The following is a 7648-nucleotide window of genomic DNA, read 5'->3' on the forward strand; positions in this document are numbered from 1 at the left end:
TAAAATTACAAATTACAAAATTAAAAATAGTTTGCAAATGTAATCGGTCAACTAGTTTTCAAGATATCGTGATCACCGTACCGACACAAATAGCGCTTATTAGCTTTGTTTTCGACAAGACGAAGATGGACCGTATATAAAGCACATACATATGGTCGGTTTCCTTCCTGCAATAGGAGCACAACTCAAAATTTGTCAATTTTGTTATTTTGATGAAAAACTATGTAAACTTTCATCTCGCAAAAACTCGTTTCAAAGTTCGTTGAGAAACGCGAGATTTTGACATTTTGATTTTTTTCTGCAATAAAGGCACAACTCACACACTCAATCCTGAATTGCCTGTTTGGTACTTTTTTGACGAAATTTGAACAGGAGTATGATTTCGGTAGTTTTGGTAATCGATTTTACTGAGGCTCAGTACACCAACTGTCAGTTGCTAAAAATAGTTATCCTAACGAAAGTATTTCACTTCCATTTGAAAAAAAATGAATAATTAGTTATGTACTTAGAAATAAACCGAAATAAATCAAAACAACGCGTTTGCTTACGCAAAGTGAAAGTAACATAATACAAGTGTGATATTTTTAGCGTGGAACCCAGTCAAAACAATAAGTAGATCGTGGGAGTTGACACTAGCTGAATCACAATGCTCACAAAACAAACGATTCAAAGCTGATAGTGCCTTTCCACAAAGCATGCTAAAATCGAAAGTGAGCGCCGACGACGAGCTGATGTTACAGCAGCATTTAAAACTTTCACCTCAAAAATATGAACTCGACGCGTCAACCAAAACTATTCCTTTCGTGTGTTCGCCCGAATCCCCTTGTCTTGCGGGTTTTGCGAATAAAGAAACTGGAATGTAGCAGTCGAATGAACGAACTGTTTTTCAACAGGGAAGTTTCCTTGAATCCGACCGACAAAATCATGCAAAACTTCCGCTCTTTCGTTGTCGGGACGAGTTCCATACGAGTTTTGCCTCAGACACCACACCATCCAAAGAAAAGGCAGTATATTTTCACTACACACTTCTGTTTTTCCATCCACTTGACTTGACACGAGCACATTCAGTGAGGCCAACAACACATGTGGTTGTCTGTTTTTGCAAAATATCATCAATCGTATTCCGAAGGTGGACTGGTGTGTGTTCAGGCAAAAAAAAACGAGATTAGCAATCCTCGTCATAAGACTGCCGCCGTCGTAGACACGAAATGAGCAATGGTACCAAGGGCAGACGAAGTGATTGTCGTACCGCTATCGAAAAAATGTTGTTTCGTCATACTGCTGTTAAGGACAGACTGGTTAGAATCCCAATATGGCCGCCACAATGGCCGACTTTGGCAGCTACTCACGATTTTGAGGGCACAAATCTCTTCGTAAACAAAACCAGCGCACCTGAGCTTCTAATTTTAAGCTTATTACAAGTGAGCAAGAACAGAATAATAAAATGTATTGTTGTTTGAAGCTTGCTTCTTGAGATTTGTGCGTCTGAAGTTTTGATGCACTGTTGAACCGGGATTTCAAGACGTTTGTCCTTAAACCTGACGGGTAGAGAAGCTTTCATTATCATTTGCGACTACATTCACTGGTTGACGTCGGAGTCTTCGTCATTTGCACTCACAGTTCCGTCTGCGATGAACTGAGCAAGGCACTTTTCTTAGAATATGTCACAGGTTAAGACTTGTTTTTTTTTGCTTGCATTACAAAGATTTAAGAAGGAAGAGGCCAATAGATATCATAATGAGAAACATTTTCTTCCACGATGAGTCAAAACTGAGCACAAATTTCCAACTTATATAATTGCTTCGGTCGTGTTGAGAAAAATGTAACGAAAGCTTGACACCTTTTGCAGTAATTTCCAAAACGCAGCTGCAACATCAACCTGATACACCGAAGGCAGCGGATGATGACGGCGCGGCGACGACGACGATGGTGGTCCAGACATGGTACGCAGAAAAGCACACACAGGGCACACGTCGGTCGGACGGAACGGGACAATCCAGAACGTTCGATTGGCCCCTTTTTACGATGCTATTTGCTCGCTGCAAGCGTTGTATTCGAACTGGCAATGAAGAAGGCACGGCATAGTCTGAGTGTGCTTCCCGTACGGACCGCCGCACCAACGAAGTAATGTTTGAGCGAAATAAGGGAAAGGGAGTATACTGGCGGCAGTGTTGCCAGAGAAAGCAATTTCGCAGTAATGGAAGAAAAACAATTCCTAAACCGATGATCGATACATGAGTTTAGGGAAATATGAAGAAGCACTTGATATTAATTTAAGAAGCCTTAAATCAACTTGGTTTTTCGAAATCCTGTACACAGCTGTGGCATGAGCTTTCTATTAACTTTATCAGACAAATAGTTGGACTCGTGCATCCTTGTGCCTTATGGCCTTCGGCGGCGCATCTCCTACACAGTTTGCTCCTGTCATGGCCTTTGCAGTCCCATGACTTGCGTCCTGGTTCCAGACATCGGAAACAAACCTCCGGTGGCTAGTGGAACGTCAGATGACATACACACTAGCCTACCTTATCCGTACTACTTTAACGAACTTTTTTGCGTTCAAAGCCTAACGCTGCGGCGACCACCTGCACCTGGATCTATGACATTTGGTCGAATGACGTTTGGTCGAATGACATTTGGTCGAAAGTACATTTGATCGAACGGACATCTGGTCGAACCCCATTTGTGGAAGAAGAAGCATATGACATTTAGTCGAATGAACATCTGGTCGAATGGCACTTACTGATGAAAAGAGATTTTAGTAGAAAATAATATTATAGATTTCGGTATCATAATTTATATGTAACTGAACTTGTTTAGTATCATATCGGCCAAAATTCAACAATTTCTTAACTAAATCAGCTGCATTTGACAAACAATTACCCCCACAAATCATGTCCACTAGGTCACCGTATTGTGTATGTAAAATTAGATGAGCCATTTTTCGGATAACTTTTCTTTGAGCGGTCAACCCGGTCAACCAGTGAGATTTTCGATGTCGATCGATATCGATTTGTTTTGAAACGATGGCGATCGCTATCGACAGATAAAGAACTATAAAGAAAATCAGAATTTGGTTGATAGGGTATTTACGTTAAACTTCAAACTCAGCGCACTCTGCGATCAAGAATATTTGAAAATTCCTCAGTAGGGGAATTGGGGGTAATATGAACACCCTAAGCATTTGGCGTCGTTTTCAATAGAAATATGTCAAAATCCATATCTTTCACCATGTAATATCGTAGATAGTATTATGTTCTAAGAATCCTAGAAGAAAAATAAGCTCAAAAATAAAATTTTATTTAATAATTTTTGATTACAAAAAATGGAAGAAAATCGAGTACAGAAAAGCAGTGAGGGTAAAATGAACAATCGATGGGGGTTAAATGAACACATATTTAAAGGTTAGCTTAAACGTATAATTTCTATATATTCAGCTGCATGTCAGCAAATTCAATGTAAATTGTATATGCAACGCTTTTGAAACTTATTATGTAAATTTTGGAGTGTGCAGAAATTAATATTTGAAAAAAATGTAGCCGGATTTTCTAATAAAAACCCTATTTCCTCCCCCCCTCCCCCCTTCGTACGGGTTTTTCCTATACTTATACATTGCCTGTCACACTTTTCAGAACCCCCCCCTCCCCCTCTAAGCGTGACGTACTTTATGGATGCCCCCTTACAACACTACTGTATAAAAGCAGCTGATTTATTGGTTGGGATTCTTATTCGATTTGCACATCTTCCGGCGACTCTTCCGGAGTTGGATTAGAGTGCAATAAAAGCAACCAAAATGAATTCACAACATTTATATGGATAGCTGTAACAGAGGCGTCTCGTGACCAGCAGACTGACCTGTTCTACAGATTACAATTGTACTATAGAAAACACGTTTAGGGATATTTGGTACTACACTGCTAGTTTTTTTTTTTTTTGTTTTAGTAATGTGATTTTCAACATAAACTAATTTTTACCTTCTTGTTTGTCTACCATTTTCTGAAAAATATCTTCCACATTTTCAACTGAAATAATTATGGAGAGCGTCGTTTACCTTTGCTTCTTTATGTATATACATATATACAAAGTTTTCAATTTATTCATTAACTTAGATATAATGATTGCATCTTCGAAATTATCTTTTGAAGATTATGCCTAAACTGATGTTTTTTTTCTTGATGTAAATGGAATTTAAGCAAAGTTCTGTGCATTTCAACAGATATTTGGACGCTCTAATGCACATCTGAATGCGAATCCAATGCATCACTTCCGAAGTTAGGTATCTCGGACTTTAAGAAAAATCAATTTTCGGTGAAAGCCATTTTCCAAAGTTTTTCACACACCGACGATACTTGTTTTATTCCATCATGTCCAATATGCTGTTTTTGTTCGGCAAATGTTTGGAATTTCCACCTCAATAGATTGTTTTAGCTCGTATCATGACCTCGAAGTTAAAGTTGGGAAACCGTTGCCAACTAACTATAGAGCACATTTGGCACCTCCATTTCCAAAATCGCGCGCGCTGGATGTAATGCATAACAAGTGCGCACTGCATTGCCTGAATGTCTCTGGCTGCGCAAGTTGTTCTCAGCCTACGTAGGACGAAAAACCGAGACGCCCCAGATCAAGCTTTCATTCATTTCTGGTTTTGCTACATACATGTAAACTTTTCATCGAAAAAGCTCTTTCGCGTTTAGATGTGTGACTTTGGTATTCATCGCTTTTGGCTCTAAAGAGCATGCTAGCAATCATTTACACACATTTGAGAACCTGATCGGCAAGCATAGTTAACAAAGAATTTAAATACTATGAAATCAATGTCCGGTATTATTGTTTGTGGCCAAGTTCGCAGGGGTTGACGGTATTAAAGTGAATGAGTTTCATTTTGATTATTGTAATGTAGTGTTCTTTAGTGAAACATATCACCTTTTTAACACTTTAATGCGCCTCCAACGGTTCATCACGAACCGGCTGCTGCAGATGGAGTATGGCTGATCATATGCATCAGACATGCTCGATAAACATGGAGGATCCGCCAGGGCTCATTAGAGTCTATTCCCAAGCAATAGTTCCAAGTCGGTTAGATTTAAGAAGGTTTTGATGATCGCTACAAATCCTAATAAAAGTATTGTAGGATTTGTGACAGGTTTTGGAACCTTTTACAGCCAGCTGACTTCAAAATGTTGTTTGGGCTCTATTACCCACGTTTCTCGGTTGATTCTGATTGGTAATTTATTGATGTCATAGTTGCTTTTTTGAATTTTTACAATGTTAGTTGATCATATTTTCTTTAAATAAAGCAATTGAAATCGACCGAAGAACTAATAGTGAGAAGGAGATTTTTTTTTTTTTTTTTTTGAAAGGTTCCTAGCGGCACGCCGAGGGACGTAGAAACCTCTCCCATCACTGTGTGCACAATCGTCTCGCGTCTATATGAAAGAGCACGATGCGTTTGCGCGGACAACGACAGTTCACTAGGCCTTTGGATATGATAGAGAACGTATTCCTTCAGAAGCAGTTCACCAGCCGTGCACGGACATGTCGTCCAGTAAGACACTGTTGCGTACTGATTCAGAAGGTTACGGTAGAAGGTGTGAAAGTTTCGGTTTATTGTCATTTGGTCGATTTTGTATTTGTGTTTTTTGTCATGTCTAGGTTTAAAGAATGTTATTGTTCAAATTTATGGTCTGCCATATAGTTCAGTAATCTTAGGTGTGCCTATGATCTGTTAGATGGTGGATGTGTTTGTTATGTTCATTTTTGGTGATCCTTGTTTTAGTACTGTTTTTTTATCTTTGCAAGTTGTATTTCGTCCACATCCCTAGTACTATCAGAAAGGTCCAAAAAGGTCAAAATTAAAGAAAACCTTCCATACAGCCGAAAAATGTAAAAAAAAAATCTAATTTGTCATAAATAGTCTACGTTAGTCAAAGTCGAAGTAGTCAGTTTTTGTCGATTTCGTCTTGATCACACGTTAGCTTCGAATCTATAAGCATGCACTATTAAATGCTGCACTTCCCACTATTAGTTTTTTAGTTAATTTGAATTGATATCGCAGGAAAATATCATTAAGCACTAGGCATGAAACATATTAGGGTTTACTCACAAAACTATCAGATATAAAAAAAAATTAAAGAGAAAATTAAACCACGAAAGCACATCAAATGTTGAGAACTATGTATTAGCAAATTGAATACACGAGATACTACTAATTATTTCATATTTGAATTGAATTTTTTTAGTGTATTTGTTAAAATTAACCAAATAGTGGGAAGCCCATGCAACAGTTCAAAGTCTGCTGACTCAAAAAAAGATTCCGAGACCCGTCACAAAACACAAATATTTTCATTATGATTCACAACGACTCTCGGTACTTTCCTAGACTCAATCGACCGGAACTGTTTCCTGGGTATAGAAACTACTAGGCCCCAGCAGGTTCCTCCTGTATATCGAGCATTTCTGATAAATCAGCCATACTCCATCTGTAGCAGCCGGTTTGCAATGAACCGTTGGAGGCGCATTAAAGTGTTAAAGGTGATATTTTCATTACAAGAATTACAATTAACATCCTTCACTTTAATACCGTCAAACCCTGTGATCTTGGCCAGGGACTAATAGTGAGAAGGAGATTTGCAGCACTTAATTGTGCTGATAGATTCGAAGCTAACGTGCGAACACTTGAACGCATTGTTGACGTCAATGCGTTCGACGTGACATTTTGGACAAAAACTGACTGCTTTTATTAACTGAACAACGTTACTTGTGTATGACTAGGTTGACATTTCTAGGCTACACTTGAGAAAATGGCATGGTTTATCTAGGCAGGACCGATAGGACAATTGAACGAGTTTGAATATTTTTCATAGTATTTGTAGTGGGATGCATACATAATAGACAAGCAATCTTTATTATTTCAAAATTTTATTGCAACCAACTGATCAACTTGGCGTATTTTTGTTTATCTCTTAAATGGTATTATGACACCAACAGAAAAATATCAGAAGTTCAGTTACATGTTTCTGTGGGTTTTGGGTCGATGATAATTTAAGGACACTAGAGATGAACACAGAGAAAACGATTAGCGAAATCAAGAAAACAATTTGACCCAGGATTGACTATATTTTAACATACGTTCGATTGATTCGATAAAAAACCAAACATACGACAACTGATTTAACGAGGAATAATACATATTGAACGGAACCATACCACAAAACCAAACACGAAGACAAACACAAACCGTGTGACCATAACACTACATAGGCAAATCCTGACTGACTGACCAATTGAAAAATTTCCAACCTTCTACCGTAACTTTCTGAGTCAGTAGGCAACAGTGTCTTAATGGATATCATTTTCCGCGTACGGCTGGCTAACTGCTTCTGAAAGATTACGTATTCTTTTCTATCTTCGGGTCTAGTGTAGAGGTTTCAACTCTATTCAGAGTGCAGCTAGAAACCTAGCAAAAAAAAAATGAATTTTTCTACCCCGATCCCACATTAAATTTAATCTGGAACGACTCAATCACTAAAATACGAAATGGGATTTTACAAAACTTAACCTCACTTCAGGAGGCCAATAAAGTAATACGACATGCACTATACAAAGGACACGGGGTGTACTACTATAGATCAAATGTTGGTCGCAGTGG

At 38.3% G+C, this 7648-nt stretch overlaps 1 protein-coding gene across 5 annotated transcripts in view; it reads right to left on the reverse strand.

Moving 5' to 3' along the window:
* LOC109398784 (homeotic protein female sterile) overlaps positions 1-7648 on the reverse strand; it is a 64341-nt gene that overhangs the window by 44097 nt on the left and 12596 nt on the right. Inside the window, exon 1 of one of the 5 annotated variants that reach the window (XM_062856920.1) lies at positions 1841-2250. The exons of the other annotated variants lie outside the window; for them this stretch is intronic. The gene's annotated coding sequence lies outside the window, so the exon portion shown is untranslated. Of the gene's footprint in view, positions 1-1840; positions 2251-7648 lie in introns of those variants that run through there. 5 annotated transcript variants of the gene reach the window in all.

This window comes from Aedes albopictus, chromosome 3, assembly GCF_035046485.1.
Source record: "Aedes albopictus strain Foshan chromosome 3, AalbF5, whole genome shotgun sequence".
Lineage (NCBI taxonomy): Eukaryota > Metazoa > Arthropoda > Insecta > Diptera > Culicidae > Aedes > Aedes albopictus.